Here is a 16,604-nt window from a genome sequence, read left to right on the forward strand (position 1 = left end):
ACCCACTGTGCTATCGCTCCAGCCCATATATATATTTATACATATATATGTGTATTTACACACACATACATATCTATATATTCCTCTTACACAGCTCTTAAACTCCACCTCATATTTCTTCCTCCTCCAATTATTTACTACTTCTCTCCCCCTACTTGTGGCTCAACTAATTTTCCGAGTGCCCTCAGATGCATTTCTGAGATGCATTCTGCATGGATATCATTAAACATGGATATCAACTAAACATTAAAGTAAAAAATAAGTCTGATCAAATAATTCTGTTATCCATGCATAACACAAAAATGCAAGGAAGGCACAAAGCATATGTAGATAAATTTCATATGGACATATAATTGTGATGACTAGTTTACAAACTGTATTCGCTTCAAGTACAGTGTTCCTCATCTCAGCAACTGTGTATTCATACTCCATGCACTGTCAACTATCCAAGCTACTGTCCACAACCAACTAACAACACTCCCCTACCCATTTCAGTCATTTACTTCCCCTCTTCTAAGGACGATTCTGATGTCAGAGTGTAAAGGTTTGATTTTGCTTTTGTTTTGTTAGCTCCCGGGAGAGCACAAGGCAGAGTCTCCTACCCTGTGTCTGACTATCCTCGCCAGGGCCCAACAGCTGAAGACCTCCAGGCCCCAACCAAGGCCTTACTGGGGCCACTCTCCACACACTTGGATAAGCCTCAGACATAACAGAACTGGCAGAGGAACCCAGGTGTGTGGGACCCGGGGCTGAGATCTCCAAGCCTGCACGGTTTGGGACTGGACCTGTCAGTAGCTAGACAGTTACACCCTCCAACTGCCGTGTAACCCCAACAAAGGCCAGGATCCAGAGATTATCACAACAAGCTCCCGGGAGAGCACAAGGCAGAGTCTCCTACCCTGTGTCTGACTATCCTCGCCAGGGCCCAATAGCTGAAGACCTCCAGGCCCCAACCAAGGCCTTACTGGGGCCACTCTCCACACACTTGGATAAGCCTCAGACATAACAGAACTGGCAGAGGAACCCAGGTGTGTGGGACCCGGGGCTGAGATCTCCAAGCCTGCACGGTTTGGGACTGGACCTGTCAGTAGCTAGACAGTTACACCCTCCAACTGCCATGTAACCCCAACAAAGGCCAGGATCCAGAGATTATCACAACAAGCTCCTGGGAGCGCGCGGCCGCATTCGTGGCCGTGCGACTATTTAATTACTTTTCTCTAAATTTTCAGGGTACCTTAAATATCCTTAAATATCCAACCCACACGGCAGAGCCTGGCAAGCTATCCGTGGTCTATGCAAAATAGACCAAATTGATATGCCAAATCCAGTAATAAATGGATCTCATTTCCCTAACCCTGAATATGCAGAGTCGAGAAGGATATGGAAGGAGAGGCTGATAAAACACCAAGGCAGACATAGGCTACCAAAACGCAGAAAAACAAAAATGATTGTCTGTACTTTTAATGCTCGTACACTGGCATCCGCTGCATCCATTGAAGACCTTATGGTACAAGCACGAAAGATCAAGTACGACATCATTGGTCTGACCGAAACGAGAAGACATCAATCCCATCATGCTCTTTTCGACACTGGAGAAGAACTGTTCCTTGGAACATGTGATAAAAGAGGCGTCGGTGGTGTCGGTATCCTTGTCAACACAAACTTAGTCACGAGCATTGATTCATTTGAATGCCTAACAACCCGAATCGGACGATTACACTTGAATAAATGTGGCTCACTACCGGCAGTTTCTATCTTTGTTGTCTATGCACCAACATCCAGTTATGGTGAAAGAGAAACTGAGAAATTCTACATGGAGCTAGAGAAATTCTATAAAGAAGATCACACCTTCTACAAGATCATTGTCGGTGATTTTAATGCCAAGATAGGACCAAGAAGATCAGTCGATGAACTCCACATCAGAACCCATGGCCTGGAATGGAATGAACAGGGTGACAGACTGTCTGAGTTCATCATGTCAACCAAAACCTTCCATGGTAACTCACAATTCCAAAAGGCTGAATCTAAACGTTGGACATGGGAGTCTCCCGATGGACAGTTCCACAATGAAATAGACCACATCATATTCAATTGGCGATTTTGCCTAACCGATGTTGCTGTTGTCCCAAAAATTCCAAACGGGATCAGACCACCATCTTCTTCGTGCAAAATTCTACCTCACAGAACGAGGAGAAAAGAATGCAAGGTTTAAGAAGAGGACTCCCAGAACAACCACCAACTGGGAACTCTTTGGCTCTGTTGCGGCAACATGGGAAGATGCCGTCATTGACAACATTGATGAGGAATATGATCGAATGATTCAGCACCTCCATGATTGTGCAAGGAATGCCAAGAGAGAGATAACCACAAAAAACCGTCTTTCTTCGAACACTCTTGAACTTATTCGCCAACGTGGCTTGGCACGTGCCTCAGGCAACCACAAGCAAACGTCCGAACGGGCAAAACAGTGCAGAGAAGCCATCAAGGATGACCTCAAAAAACAGGAGAGCAGCAGTACTGGTAGATGCAGCAGAAGCTGGGAAAAACATTCATAATGCCCGCCTGTCCTTCACCAACTACAAAACCAAAATGACTGCCCTCCGACATCATGATGGATCTATCACATCTTCCAGAAGGGCAATGGAGAAGATTATTCATGACTTCTACTCAGATCTCTTTAATAGCCACATCCACTTGCCCACATACCACATACCACATGATGGATATGTCGTTCCCAATGTTCTCCCTTCCGAAATCCAACATGCCATCTCGTCTGTAAAGAAACAAAGAGCACCTGGCCCAGACAAGATCAGACCTGAACACCTGAAGAACTTACCATCAGTACTCATCAATACATTGGCTCGACTCTTCACACGCTACCTGTCTGAATGCAAGGTTCCATCCCAATGGAAAACCAGCAAGACTGTACTACTATACAAGAAAGGAGACATCCACGACATTGGCAACTATCACCCAATCTGCCTATTGTCTGTCATCTACAAACTATTCACTCGAGTCATCCTGAATAGGATTAGCAGAACACTAGATGAAGGACAACCATGTGAACAAGCTGGATTCCGAAAAGGATTCAGTACCATCGACCATATCCACACAATAACTAAGCTCATTGAGGTATCTCGGGAGTTCAAGATGCCGCTCTGTCTAACGTTCATTGATTTAAAGAAGGCCTTTGATTCTGTTGAGACGGAAGCAGTCATGGAAGCCCTAGCCAATCAGGGCATACAAACTCAATACATCAGGATCCTTCGTGAGCTCTATTGCGGATTCACTACCAAGATCTCACCATTCTACAAAGAAGTAATCATCCATATCAAGAGAGGGGTTCGGCAGGGTGATACCATTTCACCAAAACTCTTCAGTGCCACCCTCGAGAACATCATGTGACGACTGGAATGGGAAAACATGGGAGTGAAGATAGATGGTCGGCAACTACACCACCTCCGCTTTGCTGATGACATCGTTCTAATAACACCAAACATCAACCAAGCGGCACAAATGCTGAACGACTTTGACCGTGAATGTGGAAAGGTCGGACTACAGCTGAATCTTACGAAGACAATGTTTATGAGAAACAACCTTGTTCCTGACGCTCCATTCGCTCTCAACAGAACCACCATCTCCGAATGCAACAGTTATATATACCTAGGTCGAGAAATCAACATGATGAATGACCTGGCACCTGAGTTGCGCAGGAGGAAGAGAGCGGCTTGCAATGCCTTCAAGAGCATTGAAGAAATAACTAAAAGGACAAAGAACCTCCAGCTACGAGCACATCTCTTTGATTCCACTATTCTTCCTGCATTAACATATGCCTCAGAGACCTGGACCCTATGAAAACAGGATGAGAACACTATTCGGGTCTCTCAAAGAGGAATCGAAAGAACTATGCTTGGAATATCACGATTCACTCAAATGAGAGATAGAATCCGGAGTTCTGATCTTCGTCAACGCTCAAGAATCAGGGACGCTGTCTCATTTGCCAAGACATCAAAAATCAGATGGGCTGGACACGTAATGAGGTTTACAGACAACCGCTGGACTAGAGCCATTACTGATTGGATTCCACGAGACATCAAAAGATCACGTGGACGCCCACCTATAAGATGGTCAGACTTCTTCGTCAAGACCCTAAATGATCGGTTTGAGGCTCTACATGTTCCTAAAACGAACAGATACCATTGGGCTACACTAGCACGCAACCGGGATGAATGGAGACGTTACTGGCACCCGCTCAATAAATCGATGAATAACGGGGATTAAGTGATTAAGTGATTTGTTAGTCCATTTAATTTTTTTCTTTATATTCCAGAAACAAATAAAATTTTTTTTTTTAATAAAGGACAGGAGGTGATATCAGGCAACAAATGAAATAGTTGATGTGGCTGAGAATCAGCAAGAGTCTTTCAGGTCAGTGTGAGGAAAGGAACATCCAGTTTTCCTTCCCAGCATATTTCCAAAGGGCTGGCTTGGAGCAGGGTACATGCTGGGAAGAACCGCAGGACAGTAGCAGTGTCTTGAACATATAGGGGCCTATTTTCTTCTTTGAAAATGTAATGGTATTGACCTCCATTGCAAACCACAACACCCTAAAGCAAAGAAAAAGCAAAAGGGAATGCCCTGAGGTGGGGCGGGGTGGGGGAGATGGGGCGTGGGAGGGTCACTGGGTTCCTTGGTGGTGGAGAATGGGCACTGGTGGAGGGATGGGTACTTGATATTTGTATAACTGAAACCCAAGCACAAAGGTATGTAAGTCTACAACTGAACCTCATGGTGTTTCACTAATAAAAATAAATAAATAATAATTTAAAAAATTAAAAGTGCTATCAGCTGGTATAAGAAAAAAATGTAATGGTGTTGACTAGATTATATCAAGATCATTTTTAGCTATAGGATGCTATGATTCATCTTTGATTCACTGATTGATACTTTGAAATGTCCCAGTTCATTTTCATTTAGAGAAGTCATTTATTTCTTCTAGTATTGATTTGTACAGGGAATGTCTCACAAAATTCTTTATATAATGTATATGAGGGACTCAAAGATAATGTTCTTATTACCATTTTCAAAGAATACAAAAATACACTTTTAATAAGATTTTCTTGGTTCTCTATGTAAAAGCTAAAGGACAACTATTAAGGTTAACTCAATATTTTCTAAAGCACATTACATTAGTACTTGAAAAGAAATTTTAAAAGATTCTGGGAGAGAGGAGGAGGAAAATTCATGGATCCATAAGGATTAGTACATGTCTTTGGGTGTGTGGGGCAGTGGAGTGTCTAGAAAAGTTAGGATCACACTCAGCTATATGATCTAATCTCTATATATCTATTCTCTAAATTAGATACCAGCGATGTATCCACACAGGTGTATTCATATGACTATCATGTACACTAGTGAGATCCAGGGAAATAATTCTTAGCACTGACATTCTTGGAAACTTAAGTAGTAATCAGGTTTTTATGATTAAGTTGTTATGATTTCATAGGCAGTGTTTGTTTCCTTAACCAACCTGGAATGTCTTTAAAAGACCAAGTATAGAAACATTCTTTCATTTTTAATTTAATATAGAAAATGCTGAATTTACAAGTTAAATAGAGATGAAAATCTTTTTCAATAGTCTATTTGGGACACTGACCTTTACTTGTTTTATTAGGAACTGAATGTGGTACCTATAATCTCTAATTCCATCCCTAGTCCTCCCTTCTCTACTTGTATCAATCAAGACAAACTTCACTTTAGACCTAGTTTTAAGTAATCTCAACTAAACATTAAAGTAAAAAATAAGTCTGATCAAATAATTCTGTTATCCAGCAGTTGTTTAAGATGCTTACAACAATGAACAGATTATTGAGAAAGAAATGAATACTCCAAATTGTGTTTGAAGAAGGCAAAGAATACATGTTGTAATTGACCATGTAAAAGAAAGAAAATTAAAATAAGTACCTTGGTAAATTCTGGTAGTCTTGGAACCATGTTGCCCATGGGGTAGTCAGCTAGCTAAGTCTTCCTTAACTTGGATGTTCCTTGTTCACATCCCTGATAACACTCTTTTACTCCTCAGATCCCATTCCCAGTAAATCATGTTCCCACGAGATCTTGTTGTTTCAAGCTTTGTTTTCAGAGGAACCCAAATTTCAAGCCCTTCCTTTTGCACTTATTGTCTCTTTTCCTATAATTTCAGACTTTTATCCCAACATTTTTTCCTCAGTGAATGCAAATTTACTTCAAGGGAGTTGAAGCTTGTTAGTTTGGAGAGTTTACTGGGATCATTTTCCTCTAGCCATACATGAAAGGTAGCAAAACACTTTTCAAGTTTTTCAGTTCCCAGTCAGTCAACTACCCTTTCCTGGGAAAATTTGTTAGCAGTTTAGTCTCAGGTCTGTCAGAAACTGCATTCGTTTTCCTCCATTTCCACCAAAGTAGTTACTGGTACCAAGCAGAGTTAGTTAAATATATGTTCCTGTTACATATATTTGCACTTGGGATCCATGTGAACACCTTCCACCTGGCTTTTATTGAAGGTGGTCATCCAGTTTGCTTTTCTGGTGGCATTCTGTTTCTCACTATTCCTCTCCACATCTAAGTGATGTGAAAATAACATATTTAGTGAATGGTATGATTGAAAGCTCTAGAAGGAATGCCAGCCGTTTCAGCTCTCTTGGTCTTATATGTAAACTGTTCTTTGAAACCTATCTTATTTTTGTATTTTTGTTTTGAATCTCATTTAGAAAAAATATTTTAACGTATTTGAAAAACATCCACCAATTATCCCATGATGATGACCAGATTTCCAGTTCCCTACCCTTCCCAGTTTCCTTTCCATCCATCCATCACCCCATTAACTCTCCTAGGACCTTCTCTTTCCACCACCAATTTCCAGGCTCAAGGTCAACCGGTACCAACTGCTTTGGGAGTGGTGACCTAGGACACATGTCTTAGTACAGTACCTGCCGCAACGCAGCCACAATGCCATTTATAAAATTGGTTCTTGTGTGAGCTGCAGTTAAAAGCGATGTTTAGAGAAAGCTACAGGCACCAGGGACCATGGAAGACCAAAGACCAGCCCCTCAAGCTAATATAATTTGAGGCTCCCGCCACCAGAAATTTCCTGAAAGCTGGCTTGGCTACCTTAGGGAGTAGCTTGGCTACCTTTGGATTTACAAATCCAAAGACTTACAGAGGCAATGGACCTCATTGTTGAAACTCACTAGTAAAGTGTCACCGTGATAGCAACTATGAATATTGTTGGGAATAAGTGAAATGGTGAAGCTAGGGGTGCTGAACAGAGCGCTCTAGGACATGGTGACTTATCTTTGCATCTCGCAGGAGCTGATCTTTGGGCTTCATGCTGCAACTGTTCTCTTGGGCAGGGTCCCTGTTAAGAGTCATCCTTGAATGACTCTGAGGGAGTTGAACACTCATCTGGTAGGATTATTCCCCAGTGATTGTGTTCGCATCCCCCAGCCATTATTTATAGATAGACCACCCAAACCTTTTAGTGATGTGTCTCAAATTTGGTTATTGCCCAAAGGTGGCCATGAGGCGTAAACACAGCCTCCATGGAAGAATTTTTACTTTTCTTCCGGTCAACTTAATCTCATCTGCCTTCCTCAACCTATTCCAAATTTATTCTTTTGACCAAAAACCACAGACCGTGCCATTTCTCCCATTTTTTTTGAGGACACCAGGGATGTGGCATATTTGACTGTGCTCTGGTCTTACTCCTGGCTCTGTGCTCAAGTTTCACATCTGCTGGGTCTCTGGGGACCATAAAAGATTGCAAGAATTGAACTGGGTCCTTCTTGCTTGCAGAGAAAATGCCCTGTCAGCTATACTCTTCTTCCTCTGACACTACCCCACTCTTCATCAGGCCCATGCAATTTCTCCTCTTATGGGCTTTATAACCCTGGACATGTTTGTATTTCTTAGAGTCTTGTCTATTCCCCCTTTTTCCTCTCTCTAACTTCCCATTCTTTCCCATCCCATCCTTTAACCCCCAGCCACTCCCAAAAACAACCACAGTTGACAGCATCTCAAAATTCAGAACTTTTATTAACAACCAATTAACTATGATGCATCTCTTTAATTTGAAAAAATATATTAGAATAAATAAAAGGTGTATGGCATGTCAGTGTTTGCCTAGGGCAACAATCAGGTACCTAAAGTGGAACCTACCATTCCAGCTCTCACATTACATAGCCATAATAGAGAGAGATGTCCATCTCTTTTTCTCTCTCAATAAAGAACTGCACTTTCCCCCAAAGACGTGTGTTTGGCATCGTTCTCACGCTCCTGCTGAGCCTTCCTTTTCATAGCCTCACCCTCTGGTCTCTGCTCTTTGGTGATGGGCTTTGACATGACTGGCTCAGGAACATTGGGCTTTCTCCATGGAATTGGTTGGAAACGGAAGTCTTGGAGGAGAATGTGACTATGACGTTTGGGTGGCGACTGCCTCTTGTTCACAGAGACGGGAGGAGGCTCCCGCTGGAGAGAAGTGCCAGCTGCTGTCTTGTAGGGAGCAGGTCTAGAAGCTGCAGGGTGACAAATAGGCTGGCTACGTGGATTCTGCAAACCTGGTTGAGATGGGGTGGTTGAAATGGACTGAGCAGGTTTGGCAGAACCAGGCAAAAATGCAGTGGTTGACCGGGAAGAATTGGCAACAGTTGGCGGACCTGCATTGGTAGAGCCAGGCTTGGCAGCGTAAGCTGCAGCAGGACGATGTGAGGCCACAGACTGTGGTCTCCGAGGAACAGGTCGAGCTTGCGGCCTCTCCATGGTAAGAAAAGGCAAAGGTACCAATTTGACCTTCCCAGGAGGTGGCAGCTCAGACTGGGCTGGAGATGAGAGTTTTTCAGCACTGCTACTTGGTTTCTGTGCTTTGACCTGAGTTTTCTCAAGGCCTTTTCCATCCCGTGTAGCACCTAGCCATGGCTTTACAGCTGAGGATGGCTTGACATCTTTAGGCTTCTTTGAGCTAACCAGGACCTGGGAGGAAGAGATTCCAGGTTTAGGATCACTCTTCTTCCCCAGAGCATGAAACACTTGCACAGAATCCAGCATGTGTATGCCTAGGTAGCGGCGGGGCTTTTTAACGGACTCTTGGCAAAGCTCAGGTTGACTTTTCTTGCGTTTCATCTTGCCAATGGTGGGCTTTTCTTCTGCCTTGACCTTGTTCCCTGGATGCTTACACTCCTTAGCTTTCTTAGAGTTTTCTCTGGTGTTTTTTTATCTTCTCCTGCCCAAGGCTCTTTGTCTTGCTGATCCTGCTGGATGCAGCTTTCTGAGGTTTGCTGTTAGTTTTGGCCTTGATCACAGGACACCTATCACTGACTGCAGCATTCCGAACAATCCCCGCTCCCCCTAGCAAGCATTCTCGGACTTTTGGCTGGATTTTGGCCTTGGGTTCTCCCTCAAGAGGTTCAGAAGCCTCCTTTTTGTTCTTCCGTGTTGGATGGGAGGTCCCCTTAGTGGTACTTGAATTTTCTTGAACCTGCTTCAGAGTGATGGTGTCAGTGGTGTTCATTACCTGCAGATCTTTGCATTAATCTAGGTCTACTGGCATCTGGTAGGTCTCCAGAGGTTTTGAAAGCCCAGTTTTCATCTGATCAAAATTCTTGACTTTTTGTTCCTGAGTTGGAGTTGGGGTCAGCGCCAGGTTACTTTGGGCTGGAGATATTATGGGAACTTCTCCAAGCTCAGGTGGTGGATTACTCTCAGGTCTTTGAATCCTGCTACTGCAAGATGTGGGCAATTCGGAAATTTGTGTCAGACCAAATGTCTGACCTGAAGGTTGTGATGCCAGGGAAGTCTCCATCCCCAGGAAATTCCTCACTAAAAAGGAAGCAAGGAAGAAATCAGTCCCTGCGAAATGAGATATTCCCTCCACAAAACTAGTGGTGCAACAAGGGTGCACCTACCAGAAATAGGCAAGGCATTGTTACTCGGTATTCTGCAGACAATGGACAAGGCCCTGTGCTTGAAGATTGGAGATAAATGTTGTAGTTCTTACTGTTTGTCATGTGGTGCTGTTGTTTTTTTGGTTTTCTTTGTATTTGAAAGTGTTTCTGTGTAAACTAACTTAAAAAATAAGAGACTTGAGACAGATGGATAGTACATTTGGTAAGGCCCTGGCCCTGCACACAGCTGACCTCAGTTTGATCTTTCGTATCACGTATGATCTCCTAAGCAACTTCAGTAGTGATCGCTAGCACAGACCCAGGAGTAATCCCTGAGCACTTCAGTCTATGACACAGATTTAACCTCCTCCAAACAAAAGCTTTTTTTAAAAAAAATTAGAGATTTTCAAACTAATAAGTGCCATACAGAGCTTAGCATTGTAATGTATTATACTCTCAGTTTATTCACTTTCCTTGAAAATAAAAGGACGTAAATATCATAGAATAAGAGTATGAATGAAGCAGTACTTCAGCATGATATTTGTGCTGAAGTACAGATTCTAGGTTTCATGGTGTGAGACAGAATCTCTGAACCACAAGTGTATTCAGAACCTTGCTGTTCAATAATGGAAGGGAAAGTTAAACTGGTACCATTACAATAAGAGTTCTGAAACTTCTTAAGAAAATAACCAAATACTAGTTTAAGACATGTATTTTACTTTTAGTGTGGTAATTCTGGAGGACTACTGAACTAGAACAGTGAAAAATGTGACATTCCCTGCCACAGAGGCTGGGTGGGATGGGGGGTATGGGTGGTGGGAGGAATACTGGGATCCGTGGTATTGGAGAATGGGCACTGGTGGAGGGATAGGTACTCCATCATTGTATAAATGAAATCCAAGCACAATAATTTGTAAGTCTACAACTGTGCCTCATGATGTTTAACTAATAAAAATTTAAAATTAAATGAAATAACTAGGGAAAAAATGTGGCATTCTTTTGTGTGCTCCTGAAGTTTCATTATATGAAACCTAGATGTCCATTATACGATCATACCTTATAATCTCCATTAGGAGCTCTTATGTTGAGTGTGAAAATAACATGCTGAAAAATGAGTGAGGGGAACAAACATGAACTGAGTTTAGTTAACTTCATTTCATAAACTTAAAAATCTCAGTGTATTTAAATACCATCTGTCTATGGACAGTTTTCCTCTTTTTGATTTCAATTTTTGAGTTTTCTTTCCCTTCTCTCAGTTTAACTCACCTTGATAACTCGATTCTGTGATGGGTTGAGCAGACATAGAGAAGTCAGTTCCAGAGGAGGAGGCTGATGTTTGGTTATTTGGGGGCTGGACCACCTTCAGAACCATAACCATTTCTCTAGATGAGTTGCTGTAAGCTTGGGGGGCAGAGCCATTTTTCCCTGTGTATGACATGGAGTCATAGGACTGCAGGCCAGAAAGGAGAGTTCCCAGAGTGCCTTGATGATAGTAATACACCTGGCTTCGTTCCTGGTAGGGAAGTGACAGGCTTAGAATCTGATGTGGAACCAGAGATGGTGTTCTCTCAACAAGACTGCCAGAAAGTGATGGGTACACAGACACCGTGTTGTAGGTATCCAGGGTTCTCTCATAGCGAGCTGACTTAGACATGGAAGAGACAGCGGTGTATTGGTCAAGGACAGTTACAAAAAAGTCTCCCATGGAAGACTTCACTTCAGCACTTCCTGCAATATCCCTTTCCAAAACACTCGGGTAGGAAGCAGTTGAGGTGGATATATGACTCTGGTGAAACACTTCAGATAGCGTTGTTGTGCTGAAATGTTGGTAAAGATGGGCACTACCCATCAGTGGTTTGAAAGAGGTGCCAGAGGCTGAGGGCAGGAGCCAAGCAGAACTACCAGCTGGAGCAGATAGTCTGGAGTAGTTGCAGACACTTCCTGTAAGGGAAGCTGCATCGTTCACCACGGGAAGGGAATGCTGCAGAGTATGTGCAGTTCCCAATACAGATGTATTTTGAAAATTTTCTGTAAGGAACAAGAGGGTGATGAAAAAATTCTGTGAGATTAATAATCTCCTGCAATGCTGAGAGGAACAATATTAACTTAAAGTTTAAGCCATCGAGATGCTTCTAGTACCAGCAGTCAATTGAGTTTCCAAAATTCCAATAATTTGGGGTGATTCAAATCCTGTAACCTTTTAGCAATTTGTGTATTTGTTATCGTGCTTCCAAATGAACACAGAACTGTAGAAGAACCAGGTGATCGTGTCTGTACCTGGATTTCTTGCTTACAGCGAGTTTCTCCTTACCCTAGCAATGCCTGTAGCTTGCTCTCCAAATTGATTCATATGTTATTTCCTATAAGGGAAGCTTTTCCAAACTAGGAAGTCTAAGAGAATGGGTAACATTCTCTGGACAAGAAGAAACCTGAGGTCCAGAAATGACAAAGAGACTTCATGTTTTCCAATAATTTTTATTGGGTGTGGTAAGGAGTATAGTTTGGACCAATAACTGACAGTGATCTTGGGCTCTTTCTGGCTCTACACTCTGGAGTGACCCCTTGTAACATTCAGAAGGGTGTATGCAGTGACAGAGATCCAACTTGATTGGCTGTGTACAAGGCAAGTGCCTTATCCCCTCCAGTACTATCTCTCTGTCCCTTTTGAATTTCCAAGTTAAGGAATCTAAGCATGTGGACTTTTTTCCAGGACTCTGCATGATCACTACAATGCAGAAACGGTTAGGAAGATACCTTACATTAATATAGGCATTTGGGGTCTTTACAACTATTACCATTGTAATCATCAGGTTTCCTTTTTACTTGTGCAATGAATATCTGTTAGTTACGGTTCACTTATGACTTAATCTTGTTGATGCATTGAAGGTTACCCTGATTTTTTATCCACTTCAAAAAGGACTACTTGAGTTTTTCCCAAGAAAAGTTTTTGGAAGGAAAACTTTATTTAAATTCTGTGTCTTAAGCTGTTTATCTACAATGTAGTTACTAATAACTCTAAGAATAATAATGCATACATGAATATAATTTTTCCATTTCATGTGGTTTACATAGGAGGAAGAATAAAGAAAACATAATGAAAAATATGTGTCACAGAACTGAAAAATAAGTATATAGATATCAATGAAATCTGGGCTATGTAGCAAGCAGCATAGTACAGTAAGTTATTGAGAGCAGACCCAAGAGTCAACCCTGAATAACAGTGAATGTGGTCTCAAACAAAACCAAATAAAACAGTCCAATAAGTTTATTAATAAATTGTTTCACATATACAATATGAAGAGTGTATTCTATTTTAGAAAAAAACTGCTAGAAAAAAAATGGAATAGAAGGTGATTTTTGAGTGCACACTTTACCAGTACATTAAAGAAAAAAGATTTACCAGTAACTACATAACAAAAAGAAAATAGGAATAAACGTGATTGTATTTCATAGGCAAGAAATGTTTTAAATGAGTTAAATAGAGAAACTTCGTAATTACAAAAAATTATTCTCATCAATACCTCTGAATATTAACCAGTAAACAACACGTGTTAAACATAGCATATGATTTCAGTTTATCACACAAACAAACAGAAAAGACCGTATAAAAAATGATCACAAAATATTGCAAATTTACTTTCAAAACCTAGATTAGAATTATCTTTATTAACCAGGAAAACATTCTTCTCATTATTTAATAAATGAGCACCAAAATCCCATTAAATATTTTTAATGTAGGAATAATCAAAATTCACAAATATGACAAAAATGTGTAATTAGACACGTGAGACTTGATTTTCCTATTTCCTCTTAGGATCTAAAAACAGAAGTTGACTATTATCAAAATACACTCATGTTAGGAAGAAAAAGTCACATGAAATAATATTTGTAAATATGACAAGCAACTTTAACCTGGAACCTACTTACAACACAAATGAATCAAATCTACTGAATCAAGTTAGAAGATACCATTTCTTAAATTTCAACAGGCAACGCGTACATGTACTTAAAAACCAGAACGTAATAAAAACATTGAAGATTCTATTTCTTCCACCCACCTAGATAACCACTATTAGCTATTTATGGGATGTATCACTTCTGGAGCATGTTTATATTCCAAATTGTCAAGTACCAAGTACTGTGTTCTTAGAGATAATAAGGAAAAAAGTCACCAAGGATGGCTTTCTGATATACTGGTTTTCCTACTGGTATCCTACTCAAGGCATAGTATACTTTCTAGTCCTGGCATTTATTGAAGTAAATTGCTTTGACTTGCTCTCAGTGTATTTATCTCAGCACATTTAACATATATTCTTTCTTTTCTGATTTTAAATCCTTGGTTTTCTTCAACATTCTATCCAGACGCTTTCCTCTTCCTTGATAATTGCTGTCCATATTCTTTCTTTTTTCCTTTCTTTCTTTCCTATTTTAGTCTCCCTCACATCTTCTTGGTTTCTATTGGTCAATGTTTGATGAAAGTGATCCCAAACATCTTACCTTTGAGGGCTTGCCTCCCTACCACTCAGCACTCCACACCTTCCCCATGCTCCATATTTTCTTATTACCTGGTTTAAATAGAAAACTCAAAGATAAATGATTATTACTGTGTAATAGCACTATATTTAAAATACTGAAGTATAAATACAAGTGGAGAGACCATTACAGAGAAAACATTCTAATATATATGAACAGGTTTCCACAGCATCTACATTTTCTGTTTCTGTAAAAATACTGTCTCTGATTTACTTTTTTTCAATGGATATCATGTAAAATACACGAATAAAAGGAAAAAGAAACACAGAGAATCAACATATATATATGTTTGTATTTGAGCTCGTAAATATGTCTAAAATATAAAGTAATCAATGAGGAAAAACAGTTTGTATGTGAGAGAAAGTAAGCCAATGTCTAAAATCACACAGCAAATGTCAAAGTCAAGCTAAAATGAGGCTTATAAAATTCTACTTGAATAGTTTCCTTCACTACTACATGTTGTTTTTACTAGACTGCTAAGTTTAGGGATGATAAATCTAATGTAAAGCTTTGAAAAGTAGTATTCCTTACCTGACATGGTCAGAGAAGAGGAAATATCGATGCAAGCTAGACGAGAAGAGGAGACAGTACGAGAGTACGTCAGTAAACTGCAGCGGCTTAAGACCACAAGTGTCCAGTACAGATGACTGGTCAATGGTGATTGGTCATTGGTCACTGGTCACTTGCCAGGATGATTCAAATTTGTTTACAAACAACCGCATGGGAACCCCAAGATTCTTCCAGTTGGTAGTTGGTTTGGTGGGAGAATGATGTCATAAAATTAGCAGTTGAAAGGTAGAGGCTAGCCAATCAGGAGGTCAGATTCCCAAGAAGAAGACCGGATTGGATAGAGAGAGAAGTAGAATGAAGCAGGCTAGGGAGATGGAATCCTACAAGACAGTTATAACAGTTTCAACTTCCTCAGACTATTGTGTTAGAAAACTACTCCCATTATACTCAAGAGCTTACATATTTCACTAATAAATCACCAAAATTAATAAATAATCATTTTTATTGCACTGTTAAAGAAACAACATTCGGTATTACTAGTATATTTTCTATAACGTTTACAGCACAGCCGGTAACATTTGCCTTGCAGAAGGCCAACCCTGATTCTGATTCCTCTGCCCAGCAAGCTACCCAGAGTACCGATTCCTCTGCCCGGCAAGCTACCCAGAGTATCTCGCCCTCATAGCAAAAGCCTGGCAAGCTATCCATGACGTATTAGATAGGCCAAAACCAGTAACAACAAGTCTCACAATTTGTTGTAAGATGTTACTGGTGCACGCTCGAGTAAATGGATGAACCACGGGAGGACAGTGCCACAGTGCTATGATTGAAAAAAATGGTGGTTTCTTTCAATATGACAACACTTACTAGGATAAGTTGTAGATGAATCGAGATGTGTTAAAATGTAAAAATAATGAGAAGAAATAGTAAATGCACAGGTATCTTATTTGTACAAAACAAACAGTTCTCAGTTTAAAACTGTAGAATATAAAGAAAAACATATGCTCATTTGTGTGAAAATTTTACAATCTGAAAGAAAAGGTAAAAAGTAAATTAAGTGATCAAAAAACAAGCAAAACAAACAACTACTGGCAATTAATATGATAGGCAAAGGGTGAATGTTTTTAATAAATTAGTGCTATGAAATAAATCAGTATTTAGCTATTAAACTTGTATAGAAAAAATAAGCATAAAGCATGATCATATAATCTGTACTAAAAGAAGTATATATGACTCGTAAACACAAGAGCAATTTTCAAGCTCACTAGTAGACAAAGAGCACAAATTAAAATGACAATTTAAAATTTTCCCCAAAATTACAAATATTTAAAAATCAGGTAACATCTTTTCCTAGCAAAGATGCTAAAAATAGACCTTTTCAAGTTATTTTATTGAGAATTAAATCTGTATAATAGTATGGCAATATATACTTACTTTTAAGCAGTTTAATATTCTTTAAGTAAATTAGCTTTTGTGTGCGTATATGGAAATTCAGGGATCAAACCCATAACCTCACAAATGTGAGGCAAATATTTTACCACTGAGATATATTTTCAACCACAGTTAGTGATTTTGGTTTTGTTTCTATAGTGCGAGGAATAGAACCCAAAATTTCATACTTGCAAGCCAAGTGCTTTAGCCCTG

Source organism: Sorex fumeus, unplaced genomic scaffold (assembly GCF_029834395.1).
Source record: "Sorex fumeus unplaced genomic scaffold, SorFum_2.1 ptg000063l, whole genome shotgun sequence".
Classification (NCBI taxonomy): Eukaryota; Metazoa; Chordata; class Mammalia; order Eulipotyphla; family Soricidae; genus Sorex; species Sorex fumeus.